Source organism: Lynx rufus, unplaced genomic scaffold, assembly GCF_022079265.1.
Source record: "Lynx rufus isolate CCGP_SWC_20201006 ecotype Redwood Valley unplaced genomic scaffold, mLynRuf1.p SCAF_13, whole genome shotgun sequence".
Classification (NCBI taxonomy): Eukaryota; Metazoa; Chordata; class Mammalia; order Carnivora; family Felidae; genus Lynx; species Lynx rufus.
In genome coordinates this window covers 53,875,403-53,893,241 of record NW_025814827.1, presented here as the reverse complement: position 1 = coordinate 53,893,241, position 17,839 = coordinate 53,875,403, and the positions used below count along the sequence as shown (strand labels likewise).

Sequence of the window (17,839 nt, the reverse complement as noted above, 5' to 3'; positions counted from 1 at the left end):
GCCATTTAATATGGCAGTTACTATAGTGACTCTCTTCAAATAACTCTATTTGGATAACTTCATAGTTAGAAAGTCTTGTATTATGAATAGCTATAAATGACTGTGGCTATATTTTTAAAAGGTACCACACACAAAAAACACCTCTGAGTTGAAAACTAGATTCTAGTTAAAATACTACACATATTTTACAACTTCAGCACATTGTCAAAGTATAATGGCAATCCCCATTTTTTTTTTCTTTGAGCCATAAAAGTTGGGGCACTAAGGTTCTTGGTAGTACTGCTCCATTGCTCTAACTAAGCTAAGAGGAGCACCTTAACAGATCTAATAAGAAAAGCTTTTGTCTGGGCAAATCAGCAAATCAGCAAGTTCAAAACCTGCCCAAGCATGTTATTCACCTTTAAACCATGATATTGTATATGATCCCAAACTAAAATACGATTGGAAGCAGCTTAAAGGAAAAGAAGGTGTGAAATCCTTGTTTTGGGTAATAGATCCTCAGCATTTACGTGCATATGTTTGCATACTTTTAGTTTCTTATTTTAATCTTTCATTTACGCTAAGCATGCACATCATTTGTATTATGTAAACTTCTCCAAATGTTAGTCATTTGTGGATCACAGAACAAAATGTTTTAAATGAGGTGATTTAAAGCATTTCATAGTATTAATGAATGTTGATCAGGGTGTCAAAGTATCCAAAATTACATGAATATGCATAACGAAAAAAATCAAGGGTTGTTTGAGAACTCTTCCAGAATTTGACCTGTGATAGGTGGGAGATTCTGATTGCATTTTCTAATGGCAGGCAATTACCAGGATCATGTTACTCCAATACTTAAAAAACACACTGGCCACTCGAGTTTTCTGGACCAAACACTCAACAAGTATTCCAGAAACCCAGATAGTGTTTTATTTATCAGAGTGATGATTGAGGAGAGGGCAATCTGCTTTATGTAATCAGATTCCCATCTAAAGATGATGCTGCCGACAAAGATTTACATAATTAATTTGGTAAGACTTCTTTGACATAATATTGGGGAAACCAGCATTTCGGGCAGGCAGACGAGTCCTATTCAAATCTTTTGCTTTTGCCACGTGCCCTGACAGAGGGAGTCCTCCGGCTGTGCCACCTGGGAGCAGCTTCAACCAGTTATCACTGTCACTTGTGACAATCTCATCCCCTCTCTTTATCCCAACATTTAATGGCTCCCACATAGCAGATCAGTCAAGAAAGAGAACAGTTTAGATTTGGCCCATAAAAATAATAGTCTTATAATAATAAAAATATAAAAAGCAATTAATTTAATTTTAGACATAATAAAATAATTTTCTCTATGAAATGTGGTACAAGTAGTCACAGCAACCTCTAATAAACGGTTATTACATTTAAAAAACTTGTCTTTATGTACTCTCCCTGGTCTTTTCCCCACGTAACCTACTGTATAAAGAGCTTGATTAAAGATGTGATTGATGGACATTGCCTTCAAACTATAAAAGCTAAGATAATCCAGCCAATTATTAGGTGTGTTGGTATGTACCTGAAAGATACTAGAATGTCATGTAATTTAAGGCAAAAATATTTGTTCTCATTTTTGAGGCACTCTGAAGGTTGAATCTGATATGATTTCAGACCTCAAGCAGTATACGTATATAATAATGCAAACGTTGTTTTTGTTGATGCTCAGGACATTTTGCTCTTCTCTCTCCAACATCTTTTCAGAAGCATCAGACGGGGAGAATCAACGGCCTTCTCTATCAGTCATCCTATCGAGTAGGGCTACTTTATCCTGTGGTGAGAAGATAATTTAATCTTCATATTCATTTCACCCACAGCAGTAAGTGAGCACAGGCTGCCCCGTTGTGTCCTATAGCCTGGGATATTATGATAGAGACTACTCTTCAATAGCCAAAAATGAGATTAACGAAGTTAAAGTCAGATGGCTTTTCTTGAGTGCTAAGGTAAATAAGCATCCAGTATTTAATTTCCCCACAGCACCTGCTGTGGGCCTCTCTGTCTAGTCAAAAATAAAATATACTCTATTGAAAGGGCATATTTACATTATTAAGTGTATTTGCTTGGCCAATTCAATTTTGACTAATGAAGCCTCCTAATAGATACGTGAATGATCTAAATTAAAAACGCAGGCCACTTCTATCCTAAATGCCACTCCTAGGTGTACAGAAGGTATACGAAGAAAACTTTAAAAACGGAGTTAAAAATAACCACCAATGTTAGCTTGCTGTGGTCACTAAAAATTAAGGAAGTTTTCAGAAATTCTCACTCAGTCCTTTCTTTTTAAAAGTACAAACGCTAAAATTGAATTATAAAACAAAGCCAGTAAAATAGGGATTTCTGAAGTAAATATAATTAGAAATGCATAAAGACTTGATTGAGATAACTTTTTTGACAGTTATGCTAAAGGCTCTTTTCCCTCCTAAAATCTTTTTTTTTTTTTTGTTAAAATCACACCAAAAATTCTGCCTAAATGGAGACTGGAACAATGCCTTGAAACAGTGTTAATTGTCACCATGGAAACCAGAAGAATAAGCCATTTTGAAACTGGTATAGAAGGCACACATTGAGAAACTCCAGCATTTTTCTGCCTCCCTCAATGTTAAAGAACAAGATGCCTTGTCACGGTGAGGTCACAGAAAGAAAGCATCATGAAAGGGTTGTAGATACTCACTGTCTAGTAAATAAAAAAATAGAAAATAAACTACATACAGCTAATGCTATAAGATTCTACCCAGTGAATCTTTTTGAAATAGAAAGATCATCAAAAGATGGCCAGGATTGGGGGATGGATTCCACCTAAGCAAAACTTCAGGGCTATATTATGTGAACCTTGCCCCCAAAGCTCCCTGGGAATTCTGCTGTTGTAATAAAACTTCAGAAGAGGAAAGAAAAAAGGCAGCATGATGGAATTCAAAATAATGCTCTAAAAGCACACAGAGAGATTAAGACATCCATTGTAAGACTTTTGTATGGTGCTTCTGTTGGTTATGCTGAAAAGAGACCAGACATTGCTGAGCAGAGAGTGAAGTTTTGGCTACGAGAAGCACAAGAATTAAACCAAAGAATTTTCTTGATTATTAGAACAGGGCTGTCTGATTCTGTGTCTTCGGGGTTTAAGTATTTACATCCTATACCATATTTTAACTGGGCTTGATGTGACTTTATATTAGGAAGAGTTAAACTTTAAGCAAGAAAAATGATCTAGTCATTAGAATAACAAATTTGAATATCTTTCCAAGTGCCAAGTAATACCACAAACACCTGTATATCCAGCATAATCTCCTTTCCTGTAAACACACAACAGAGAGAGAAAATACAGTGGGGGGGGGGGGGGAATGTATTTTAGTCTTTTAACAAGAAAGCCTATGGTAGGAACACACCAAAACACCAAACTACCAGCAAAACTATATGTGGAAAATAGGCATTTTTGCACAAAAATGCAGAGATGTGTCTGTCTATGACTCCCGCATTGTGTTTTCTGGCTAGTGTTTGCCCTCCTCATGCGAGACTTCATGGTGGCCCCTCAGCAAGTCCATGCCTAATGCCATTCAGTGGTGAACAAAGAGTCTTTTTATATGAAAGTCCAGGGTCCACAGCTCAGCTGTACATGCCCCCGCATGCTGGAATCTGCTAGAGGCCAGTGTCGTCTCTGCAGCACCTCTGGTGTTGCCCCCTTTTCCAGAACACCAGTGTCCAGCATCTCATGACGCATGTGATGTTTCACATTGGCCAATTTCACCAACACTTTGGGAAGATGTTTGAGAATGAAGAAGGCGGCTCGAGCCCACGACAAATAAGAGTCGTTATTTCTTACAAACTCTTTGTATTTTACCATTAGCAATTTATGGCGAATAATTGCACAGAGAAATTATAAAGACTCCTACAATTGTCCTTGTAAATTAATAATAGGCTTTCTTGATTGGGATAAATTTGCTGCTGAGCCTTTAGAAAAATTAAAAAGTGCAATGTCATTTAAAATTGCCAGAACTCGCACAGCAAATTACATCTGAGGTTAAGAATTGAGTTTTACCCCCTCTTCTAGCTTATTCCATTTGCATGATCTGGAAATCACATTACATTGGCCATGTATTGTTAATTGGACATAGATTGCATTATCTTTAATATAAATCAAACTACAAATATTAAAATGAATTGCAAATTCCCTAATAGAAGATCATAAAACAATCTTTTTTAAAGTATCTCCCATTAATAATTTAATTCCAATTATATCACTCAGAAAACTTAAGTAGGAAACCTGGCAACTTATTTCTCCAATCATTTCTTTTACATAACAAATACCTAAGCCTTTGAAAATAAATACCCAGAACGGTATTCATTGTTATAGAACAAAACTAAAAACACCAAGAACTGAAAACTTTTCATTCTGATTTCCTGTAAAATACTGCCTAAGAACACCAAGCCTGCCTGTCTTCTCCCTTCCCTGCCCATGTCAAGGGTGAGAAAAAAGTCTCCATTGAAAAGATTTACTAAGTTTAAGAACTATTGTAATCTTACTCTCTAAAATTATAAAATTGATTCTCCTTCTATTTATCTTTTAAAGGTTCTCTAGTCCCTTACATTTCTCTATAAATCTGATATCTTTCTGAAGCCTTTGCATGGCCTTTAATGAGTTTATATTAAATATTTAATACTGTTTAGGGCATATCTACTACTACCAAAAACAGTTATATTCCCAGCAGTCCCACTGTTTCAGGCAGAGGACTTGATTGATCCTCCTAGCCTGAATTGAGTAGAATGAAAAGAAGCAGTTGGAAAATAGCTGCAATCATTTAATGCAGATGACCTCTGACAGCCTCGCAGCTCTTCTATCTGAACAGAAATTTGCATGGGGTCTCTGTGCAGAGGAACAATGTAACCTAAATGGTAGACAATCTTTATTCTAATGAAGTGGGTGTCAAGGTCAATGTAAAACTGCAATGATAAATGGTGCACCACTAGGCAAGAGAAGTTGCATAGGCATTGTAGTGCTTTCACATTAATTGAAGACTGAAATGCGCTGCGTGAAAAGCACAAGCCTCTCTTTTCACCATAATGTGTTAATGCGCCAACGCCGAAATGATTTCTTCAAGATGTTTGCCTGTTGACACGTATCTTATTGCAAAAATAACGCAAATATGGAATTAGGGCAAAAATGGGCATTTTTAGAATTTAGCTTTTTCCTGTAATAGAATTACAAAATTCTAAATAAATCTCCCCAAACAGCGTCCTGACACCTAATGTAATTCCTTTGATCCCTTTTTCTTTTCTTTTTCTATTTAGACCTGTCTTTAATTAGTTTCAACCAAGCAACCTTTATAGACCCCTTTGCTGGGTACTTTTATACTGAGCTAACTGTAAAAGAGGACTGAGGAGAGGAGAATCATTCAGATATTATTTTTTCTTCGCACTTCTAAGTTTTCTGCTTAGTCTGCAGTTAAGATCTTCAGGTATTGTTTGTCCTGAATGAAAATGTAATGAGAAGCCTATGGTTTGTAAAAGAAAATAACTATTTTCTAGTGTGAGAACTAGAAAACTATAATCTGGCCGTTTGACATTGCCAAAGTGACTACACAACAATAATTACACCATTTCTTCAGTTGATCTAGCAATTCTGTGGCAGCCAACTTTTTTCATTATATAAAAATAAGGACTGTAAGCTGCTTTAAAAAAAAAATCCTGATCTACTTAAGCCTGTAGAGGGGACATTGTTTGCTAATACACTCATTAGCAACCAAGCATTTTAACTTCATCAATTAAACAGGAAATGGAGTTGCACCATTAGTTTTACAGTTTGCTAAAATACTGATAAGGGCATATTACTAACCATTTGAGAAACATTTCCAGGCTCAACCCATAATATGTCATAAACTCGATGCATTTTTATGGTTGACTTTTTTTTTTTTCCTGATTCGGGTAGATGTAGCCACCGATCTAAAACTAAGCTTCCTGCTACAAATAGATTTTAATAGTGGAATTACACTTATACTAGTCAGAAACGGTCTACACGTCTTTCAGTCTGTAGTCTTGGTGACTAGGAGGCTATTAGTATGATTTACTAGAAAATAAATGATATTGCCAGTTTGTAATTCCGATGGAAAACAAACTGTTCCACATAGAATTTAAGATTCCTTAAATGGTAATTCAGAGGGAAAAAAAATCTCAATATGAAGGAGGATAGTGAAAAAGATAAAGAAAAGTTACTGATGAAACTGTTTAAAAAACTGTACAGCTTCATCTGTGTGTGATTTGTCAGGTCTGAAGCTTTGACGTGCCCAAGGGGCAGACCCCAGCGGGGAGTAGGCTGCCGAGCTAAATAGCTGTGAAAGAAGTCTTAATGTAGGATGGAATTCAAACTAACCTTGACATGACCTCAGGAAAAATATGCAAAAAGTAAAATGAATGCACTCTGCAAGATACATCCTAATTTTGTGGTGGAGCTGGTTAGTTTTACAAACATAACTGAGACCTTAAAAGAAAAATAGAAAGCTAGTAAAAGGGGCAAACTTTGGAATTCAGGCAAAAAACGTAAGCAAGCATGATGTGTTACTGTGAAGGCATGTGAACCATTTGGAAAGAATCCAAATAAAAACCCACACCGAACAATATTGTTGTCAGCCTGTCTATTCAAGAAAATTGTTTTTTTTAGGTTGAATATAAATGACACAAAGCCAAGATTACATCACTGCATTACAAAGTCTGTTGTGGTTTTTAGCTGAACAAGCCCCATGGATCTATTGGTTTAGGACAGTAATTCAGTAAGGAGGTTTTAATGTGTTATTTTTCCTCCAGTGACAATAAAAAATAGAGGAATTTAAGGAAGAAATATCGTGGGTGCTCTCTAGTCTATCTCTTGCTTTTGATCTGTATTTGATAAGCCAAACTCACATTTTAGTTGAGGCACTGAGTCTTGATTTGACTGTATTATAAAATTTTGCCTGTTTTGAAGTGATCGGCTTAGGAGGAAGGCATTTGTTCTAGCTCCCCGGCCAAGAACTGGCTAACTCATTGGATATATGGAAATTTTAATTGACTGTCAACTTGTGTAGAAATTCAATCCTATTACCTTCTCAATGCAATTTTGTAGCAATACCAGTTATTTACTACACTACTAACCAGATTTTAAACATAATTAGATTGCTAAGAACATACACCCAAAATCTAATGACTTAAATCCCTACAGCAAGGATGTGAATTCCTGTATCAGGTGTATGTGCTTCTATTAGATTTTCATAAGCATAAAGGGAGCAGAAGGATGCAATCATTTAGAAGCACAGAAGTACAAGGAGTTTTCCTGAGAACCTGCTGAACAACCATATGCAATGATCACTGTTTAATGGATAGGTTACACCACAGGTTGTTTTTTGGTCATCTTATTCAATATTTTTGTATTAATGACACATATGAGTAAAATACGTATATGGCATGTTGATTTGATTGGCTGATTACACTAATCTCAGTGACCAATAAATAATAATAAATATCTTATGTCAGAGATCAGAAATTCAAATACCTACAGGTAGTGGTATACTAGTAACCCAGCTCTCTGGGGGTGTGGGGGAAGCCCTGATTTATGGTGCTTGCTGATTTCCCTGGTGTATATACTCCCACCATGGCAGATTTCAAACTACCAAAAGTTGCTACTGCTAGCAAAACTCCTGAATATTTAACAATCAGCTCTCTTGAGCCAGTACTGGCCAGCTCCAATAGCCTACTAACTGGCAACTAACTAAAGTAGTTGAGCTGAGCTAAGTCATTTTCTTTCATATTCTAACTACTGCCAGTGTCTTGGAAAAAGAGAAGTGTTTTCTCTACTAAAGGAAAAACAATGTAAAAATGTGATGTTACTAACATTTGATCCCAGTGAAGGGGCAATAGGAAGAAGTAGTGTGGATTGTGGAGGATAGGAGAATACAAGTTTCTTCTAAAAGGGGTAGCCGCTAGTCAGCTTTGCCAACTGTTCACATGTGAGAATATGGCTTCAATATGGCTTCTATATGGACAGGTATATGTATTTAAGAGCAGATAGAAATATATATTTTTATGTGAAATCTCCTAACTTTTATATGTTGAATTAAAAGTTTTTAACACCTACAGGCCAAACTATATCTTTGAGTTGGATCTGAATGCATAGGCAACTGCTTCACAGTGTCTATTTATAACGATACTATACTCTAAAGGGAACACAATATGCTGGCATAGTAGATTAAATCTAAGTAGGAGATAAGATCAATGTCAAGTCTGTGTTCATAATCTCTCCCTGATTAAAAAAAAATACAAAAACTGTACACACAATAGAAGTTAATAGGCTTCATTGTCATTAGGTTCAATGAGTCAACGGATAGTGGAAGGTAAATATAAAAAAGGAAATATGATTTGAAGCTGGACTGAAACAATCACAGGGTTATAAATAAGAAAAGTAACAAATCAGCTCGACTATGATTTACTAAGCCCAAACCTGCAGTCCTGGTTCTGGTTGGGTTCCATTTTCCAAGGGAGACTTAGACAATGTATAAAATGTCCAAAGGAGAACATTCAAGGAAGGCAGAATATTCAACACTTCTCCAAGGAGCAGGCTGTTGAAGGAGCTGAAGATATTCAGCCAAGGAGTAAGGAAGAATTGAAGATGACAGAAGAGCGGGAAGGACATGTTAGCAGACTTGGAAAATTTAGAGGGCTTTCAATAGAAAATATTCATTTCTTTCATCTGATCTCAGAGATCAGGAATGCGCTCAGAGGCTAAAGAGTAAGTAGAAATGAAGCCTGGGCAACAGTGAGTTTCCACTTACCACAGGTATTAAAACAGAGACCAGAAGTCTATCTGGTTGGGAAATTTTATGAGACAATAGGGCATTAAATGAGGATTGGCCTAGAAAATAAAATTGAAAGTTCTCTACTTTAAAAAGTTGAGTTTCTTTGGGCTCACATCTGCCAAATAAGCCGTAACAATCATATTATTATGTATAGAAAGAATGCCAAGATCAAAACACACCAAGTTAAGAAGAAGCCATCATTTACTGAACAAGACTCACATATAAGATTCTCATGTAGAGAAACCCAGGAGAACAATAAGGGAGCAAAGCTACAACCACATAAAACGTAAGCCATACAATCCAAGCTCAAGATAGGGCACGAAAAATGAGAAGAAAAGACAAGATTAAATGAAAATCCTCAAATCATCCTCAATCTGTCCTACTTCAGGAAAAATACTTCAATCATTGAATTTGAGGTATTAAATGAAACCTAAATATTTTATAGGAAACTTCTATAGAATATATGCAGTTAAGTCCATATTTCAACAAGGTCTTTCTTGTAGATTTTTTTTAAGACAAAAACTTCACAAATACCAGTCTCAAAAATTTTCTTCCATCAATGCAGAACTTTCTCTAACATATTGAAGAAATGCATTATATACTCTTGCTGCCAGCAGTGTGGGCATAATGGCAATTTCTCCTCCATGCTATGAAACTTCATGGTTGTGCTATATTATGTTGAAAATCTGCACATCTCAATGGGTTTTCTGTGCATTCCAATGCACTTCAGTGACGATGTGGATCATTGCCATAATACATCATGACTGTTCTAATTACGGTTTCATTATGATGCACCATATCAGGGCTGTCGTAATGTCATGTCAGCACATAGTAAGAATAGTTATGCAATTATGTAATATCTGTTAGAGTACGCAATGTAGGAAGAAAAAAGACATGAGGAGCAGCAATTAATGTAATGAAATTCAGTTTTCTCCTTTTAAAAAGTTTCCAATTTAAAAGTATTATTTCTTTTGCTTTCCATCTTCTAACCTAAACAAATGCCTTGAAATACATCTATTTTTGCTTAATTGGGAACTACTGTAAAATTTAATGGATTTTTTTAATAAGGCAAAATAAGAAGAGAAAGGGGACATCTGACTTGAGCTGTTCTCCACATGTCACAGAAGAATGAGACATGCTAGAAATCTACTATATGCTAGAAATCCAGTAAAAATTTGAATGTAGTAAAGCACAGTCCACTGAAGGCTTACTATTATGCAAACTTCAAACACAAGGTCACCTTCTTCTGTCTTCTTTAATCTCTTGTGTAGACATAGAACTTCTTACCTTACCCCTTTAAAGCTTGATTGACCAGCTATGTCTTAAGTAAACTATGATAATGAAATGAGATAAAGCACTGATATCCACACTTAACTTCCCTGAATTAGGACCATAAATATATACTTGCCTTTAGTCTAGCTGTCAAAATATACTCAAATATCTATTAAAAAAAACAGCAATCTTATTGTTTGTCTTATATTTGAAGAATAAACTCTCAAAGGATTAGGACTATACTTTGTTTGACCAATCACGGAGTACCTTGAATATTTGAGATCTTTAGAAAACATTGAGTCAATGGATAGTTTCTCAAATGAAATGACGCATGAAATGCTGTTTGTTGTTTTAATATATAACCATAGGAGAATTTATATATCAAAGCTTACCCCCATATCTCTATAGCTGAATTATAGGCCTGTTCAATGCAAGTATTTATAATAGAAATGCTGATGAAGCCTAAACACCATGGACGTATATGGTTGTGCAGCGGCAGCCATTTCAAATATAGATATATTTTTAGTATTAGGAGGCACCGAGTTTGTTTAAATCTGGACTTTTTTTTTTTTTTACAATTGCAAGTAATGTTAATAGCACACTGTAAATGTTAAGGCTAAGTGTGCAATGTCAAAATAGATTGAATCTCTCTGAAAATTGGAAATTCAGGCTTTTCAAACGTAATCCAGATGTTTGGCTTTTATTCAGATTTCAAGAAAGAGGGAACTAATATGATATAAAATTCATACATGCATATTTCATTAGTGCCTTTTGTATTGCTGAATTAAACATTCTGAAACGTGCTTTTCCCAAATCACAGAGTTTTAAACCAAAGCAGTTGCCAAGATATTGCGCACCTCAAAAATAATGCCAAATTAATTTCATAAGGAAGAGACTATATATTTCTCATGTTAATGCTGTTGATAATGCTTCTTCAAAGAGAATGCCTTGCTTTCTCTTTGAGGATGACAAGAAAAATGAGAGGTAGAATACTGTAGCCATAGTAGTTTATCAAAAAGATACTGCTTCAGAACATGGTGACTTTGGAAATCCATGAGAATCAGTGGCCCAAATGAAGGCTGAAAGCACTTTCCCCCATATTGCCATTATAAAAAACTATCTTGTCAAGGTTAGTGCAAATGGGCGTTCCCCAGGGACTATGGCCACTAGCTCTGAGAAACATATCCACAACTCACTATGTTTGTACGTTTTAAGACAAAGCCAATCAAAACATTTCCAGAGTTACTGCTCTCAAAACACAATGGAAATGCCATCGCACCTTTATGTATTCACATTGAGGCTTTTTCTTTTTAGAGCACTTATGACTTTTTACATCTATAATCTTAACAGACCCAAATGCCACGGAGTTTTTCTTGGTGACCACCCAAATCCCTGAACTGTAAAATATTTGATGCCTTAGGCCACTTTTTTGAGGGTAATCTAGTACCTTCACAGCAGATGAGGATGAATGTAGTTACAGAATTACATTATAAATTCCAACAGTGGAGTGTGTAACATCATGGATCATGTGTTGATCACCCTTTATCCACTGTAACTTTTAGCATTATGGGTTAGATGTAGAAGGTAGTTGGAAAACATTTTATTCATTTGAATTTCTCCCCCCAAAAAGGCCAAGGGAGCCCATATCATCTGTTGAAATATATGTCAGGTATAGTATTAGTACACAGAAATGAGAAGCATGTGATTGCCTCCATTTATCTTTGAACATTAGGCACACCTGGATGGCTCAGTTGGTTAAACATCCGACTCTTGGTTTTAGCTCAGGTCATGATTTCACAGTTCGTGACTTCGAGCCCCACATCAGGCTCTGTGCTGATGGTGCGGAGCCTGTTTGGGATTCTCTCTCTCCCTCTCTTTCTGCCCCTCCCCTGCTCACAATGTCTCTGTCTCTCTCAATAATAATAATAATAATAAAATGAACATCATGCTCAGTGAAAAACTTACTTGATCAGAACTTCCAATATAGAAGTATTACTCTCAATTTTTAGACAGAAACTGTGAACAAAGTTAATTGTTTCCCATGGCCAGGAATGGTTAACATAAGAAAAGCTTCTATAAAAAGTATCAGGGAAAAGAGGAAGGTGACAGAAACCTTTTCAATATTTAAGGACACCTTTTGGGAATTCACAGTTTTCTCATAGCAATAATATTTGACCACGATGCAAGAGGCTGGGTCCAATTTCCAGTTCCAATGCCAGTCTGCTATAGACTTAAAAATCTTTCTGTTGTAGCCTCTTTGATTGGTTTCTTTGGGGTACATGTCCATATTTACTACAGAGAGATCTTAAGGAAATAAACTAGAGGCTTCAGGCTTTAAGCTTTAAGCACTGTTTGTTGCTTCAGCATCAGAAAGTTTGTCATTTCAATGGATTGTTTTCTTTTTTGTTCTCCTATGGCAAGCCCATGGGGAAAGTAAGTGATATCACTTCTGTCTTACAGATTAGAAGTTGATACACAGAAACTAAGTGACTTGCCCAAGGTCGGTAAGATATCTCTAAAATCCAGAACAGAACTTTCAGAAGGAATTTAGCTTAATTTGCTAGGCTATGCTGTTATTCTTGAAAACACATCTTTAGATATCATCCAGAGTTGTGAAGAAATTAGTAGGCCCTGGGGGTACAAAGTCAATAAGGTCAAGAATGCCATTCAAAGTGACTGGAACCAGGTTCATCAGAGATATTGGCCTGTAATTCTCCCTTTTAGTGGGGTCTTCAGTAAGGGATGAATCACTGGGTTCTACTCCTGAAACCAATACTACACTGTATATTCATTGAATTTAATTTAAATAAATAAACACACACACACAACAAACAAACAAAAAAATAAAGTGACTTCTGGGTGGTCAAAACACACTTAAGAACTCCACCCTTGCAGCTTCTATGGCCAGATTCATTTGGTATAATTTCATCTTCCAAACCTCCACAAATTTTTAGTAGCATGAAGTTGAGGCTAAAAGGGCAGATAGGCTCTCACTGATAGTCATAGTTGTTCAGAAGAATGATGGCTCATAATTTAAAGAAGCTCTAAGGTACAGGTGAAAATTTCTTAGCATAAACTAAGACTACAAAGAATAAACAAACCTTGGTTATGATACTTGCTTTTCAGCATTTTTCCAGCTATGTGAGGGAGTCTGCCATAAACATTCAAGGAAGTTTATTGGAACAGATCCATCAAAAAGAAACACAATGTGTGTGTGTGTGTGTGTGTGTGTGTGTGTGTATCCAATCACAAGAGTGATAAAAGTGAGAAAGAGGAGGGAGTAAAGATTTAGAGAACAAAATGAAAGAAATGCACAGATGGATGGAGAGAAAGTAATAAGTAAATAGGGGAAATTACAAAGGTTTTTCCAGATAGGGGAAACAGTAACAGACCACAGAGAATAAAGCATAAAAACTAATAAAAATAGAGAATGTTGCAGAAGGGGAAAGAAATCACAGCTAGAGAGAAGGTTTTCGGTGAATGGTTCCTCTGAAATAATCAGATGAAAGAATATGATAATGATGACTTAAAATTTTGCATAGGGGCTGCAAAAATCTAGCAAGTGGAGATCTAAACAAAAAAAAAAAAGCAGAAGTACTAGAATGTGGCCATTTAGGGCAGCCATAACGCTGGATAACTTTTCAAGAAGAAATAGGTCCTAACATTTGTGATTTCGTTGGATTTTCTCTAAGCATATCAATAGGGAGCCCCTGGACTGGGCACCACTTTCTTTGTGACTGTTACTTCTGCCTTTGCTTTATGGTGGCTTGCTATAGTGAGGGACTTTATTTCATATTTCCTTGGTCATCCCATCTGTAAAACAGGGACAATGATATACTTACCACTTATCCACCATAGACATTTTAAGATATAAATAGATCTTGTTTGTATGAAATTTCAGTTTTCTATGTATAATGTACTATTTTAAAACAAAGTCTTTGATTTTAATATGTTTGTAGTATGACATTCTCATCTGTTATCCATTTGCAAGGTAAGACTGCATATTTCCCATTTGTTTTTGTTATATGTCTTAGGAATAATGTATTGTAACTGCTGTTCACATTAGAGAATAAAATAGGTCACACAGGAATGGAGTCACTGAAAAGGTAAATAATATTTATATATAACATATATTATATATATTTATTATAATACATATTTATTAACTATGTATATACAGTTTCTTTCTTTTAGAAAATATATCAACAAAGTGTTACTATTTTTCTCTACCATTAATGGAAGGAGGAGGGAATATGTTGATATTACCTAGTAAAACTACTTCTCAAAACCTACATACACATAACCATTTGATCACTAGGTTCTATAAACATGGTAATAGACAAGGACCCATGCCAAATATATTAATTTGTGAATCAGTGAGATTCAAAGAGTTTGGCATAAATAAATAAATAAATAAATATAAAATAAAATATATGCCTGGAATTAGATTGCCCATTTTTGGTTTTGCATTTCCAAATGGATTATAAATTACTTAAGAAAAAGGATAATCTTCCTTTTATTTTGTTTTTTCATAGCATATAATAATCCCCAACAGACTGGACAGCAAAATTTGTTTGCATTGCTTGCTAACTGTGCAATTCCCTGTGCCTTAGTTGCTCATCTGGGGATACTACCAATACTTCTTTCACAAGCTTGCTGTGAGGTTTAAATGCATGCATATACGCAAAGATCTTAGAACAGCTCTGTTACATAAAAAGCACTATATATAAGTGTTTGTTCAAACTTGATCCAATGTTGCCTGCTAAGAAAATATGACCTTTTGCATAACTTTTCTCATCTCCTTTATGCCATTAGTTTGTATATTTATGTATATAACTTCCCTTCACTAAAGAAACCACTGAATCTAGGATTCAACATTCAATAGAAAAGTCTCTTGCCTTTTGTTGACTTTAGTTGAACACATGGACAAAAGCAGTTATGATGTGTTGCTCATTTCCTACTCTTCTCCAGTGTATCTTCCTGATTTTGGTAAAGTCCTTGTTAGGTGTCACACCAAACCAACCCCTACCTCTGAAGGTTTTCCTCCCCCACATCCCATTCTTCTGCAATGCAACCTATATCCATTCCACCTATTTACATTCCATCCAGCAAGTCCCAATTCAAATATCATTTCTTCTATGAAGATGTTCTAAGAAGGCTAGCACTTATTTTTTGGTACCACACATATTTGTTATCTTTACTATTCTTTTGTGTTTTTTGGTTTTGCTTTTCCAAATGGATTATAAATTACTTAAGAAAAAGGATAATCTTCTTTTTATTTTGTTTTTTCATAGCATATAATAATCCCCAACAGACTGGACAGCATCATTTTCTACTTTTCCCTACTTTTAAAGTAAAGGTGAAGTATTAGACCATTCATTCCTAATATGCATCAGACATCAACATGTGACATATGAACATATATTTAAAAATACATGAGAAAAAAAGAAAGTAGGAAATGTTTGTGCTTATGCAAACAGAAAGTAATGCAAATTTCATATATTATTAGTTGAGCTTGATACTAATTAGTGCAGTTTGCAAAGTGGGAAAAACCTTGTAATCAATTTTTCCCCAAGCAAGTATGAATCTGCCTTTAACCAGATAGCTCTCCAGAGAAGTAGTCCCAGTAGGGAATTCGGAATTAGAGAGATTGCCTGTCACAATGTCTCCCTGGGTAACTCTGAATTCAAACGTGAGCCTGTTCTTTACCAAAATGCCCTAGGGACAATTCTGGTCCTTTCCTCATAGACAGCTAAATGCCTTTAGCAGTATTTGCCATGACATCCAATGTGACAATTCAAATACAAACCAGTGATGTGCGTATCCCAACTCAGGCAGAAAGTAAGAACAGGTTATCTGTACCATATAAAATGACCCATTTTCAATGGAAATATAAGTGAATATATCTATTTTCTGCTGTAAAGAAATCTGAGGATTTGATCATTGTGTCCAAAGAAAAAGGTAGGAAAATTTAAATGTGTAGAAAATAAGACATCAAAGAGAAAGCTAAACTTCCATGACAGATTTAAGACACTGTTGAGAATCCAACTGAATAGTTATCTACCACTGAACGAAAGTAAAATGTAAAGGAAAGGTCTAGAAGTCTCATAAAGTATGCATTTATGAACACCATATGAAATGAACCAAAATAATTTGACATTTAGAAACTATACACTTTTTATGGTAGTGTTCCAAAAAATTATATTTACCCATGGGTTTGTTTCCTTACCGTTTGAAATTGAGTTCCTAAAATTCTGGTTTTGCCAGATTGTTCATATCAAATCAATTACTAATTGTATCAATCATTGATTTTTCACCAATGAGAGAATACTGAAGTTGGAATGGGCCTCAGAGGCTCCCAATCCATCCTTCTGGTTTTACAACAGATGAAGAAAATGAAACCTGCAGGGAGAAGAGTCTTTGCCCAAGGAGAATCCAGCCTCCTTCTCTAGCACTTCATCACACAGCTTTCTAATCTTTCTCGCCAAGCACTGGTCTTTAGTAAAGCTCAAAAATAAGATAAAATAAAACTCAAAATAAGAATCTAGAAAATAAAATAACTTAATAAAACTGGGGCACTGAGGTGAAGTCCACCTATGCTCTTCAAGAGAAATTAACATATGGAGATCTGAGTGGCAGTGGCTTTTGTCTTTCCTGTGGAAGCTTCAGGATTAGTTAACTCTGCCAGTACACATATGAGAATAATACTGAGTCATGGTAAACCTCTTATAGCCATAGCCAAACTTCTTTTTTTAAAAAATCACTTCGATGTATGTGTGAGTATGCATTTATATATTTTTATTTTGTTTTTACTTTTTAACTCTTTCTAACTCTGATCTATAATTCATCTTCTAAAAAGGTCAATGTGAATTTATGTTTCGGGGCCAAATATAAATATAGAGCGATTTCAGAGCAGTGGAGTCACCAGAGAAGTGCTAATAAGAGCAGCATCACAGCCAAAGTTAAAAGAAGTGCATTAGATCCATTTTCTGCTTTCCTTTGGGTCCCACAAGCACAATAGAGTGTAGGAGGCCACCTGGTGGTGAAATGAACCAATTAACCATTTAATGCTACATTGAAAAGCAAGGAAAACAGGCCGACTTTGGGTTGTTACAAAAGGAAAACTAGAACCTTGGGCAAAAGAACGATATTCAACAGGTATTATTGTGATACAACAGATAGAAAATTTGAATTGGAAAATCATTCAAGTCTGTAGAATAATGTATATTACAAAAGAGTTGACATAATAGTTATTTATACCAGGGACTGGTAAAATTTTTTTGCAAAGAGTCAGATAGTTTAGGCATGCTGGACATATGGTCACTGTTGAAACTATTCAACTCTCTTATTGAACTATAAAAAGAGTCACAGGTGATATATAAATGAATGCACCTGGCTATGTTCCAATAAAACTTTATTTAAAAAACAGGCTGGGGGCTGGATTTGACCTTCAGACTATAGTTTGTTAGCCCCTGATTCTGTATTACTTATGTATTAAGCTATTTACCAAGCACAAGGATGAACCCCTTACATACATTACTCATTGAACCCTGACAACCTTTCAAAGTGGGTGCTATCCCTATCCCCGTTTCACAGGTTTGAAAACTACAGCTTAAAAAGTCTAAACACTTTGGTGGAAAATGTACTATGCTCCTTCTAACTTAGAAATGCTTTCTGTAGCCTCATGACCATTTTTTCTCTGTGACTACAGAAATATGTTCTGACCCTCCCTCCCATTT

General features: G+C 35.5%; 1 protein-coding gene across 1 annotated transcript in view; it reads right to left on the bottom strand.

Moving 5' to 3' along the window:
• The window catches only part of AKAP6 (A-kinase anchoring protein 6), a 366,558-nt gene that overhangs the window by 89,130 nt on the left and 259,589 nt on the right, over positions 1-17,839 (bottom strand). The gene's annotated exons all lie outside the window — the stretch shown is intronic.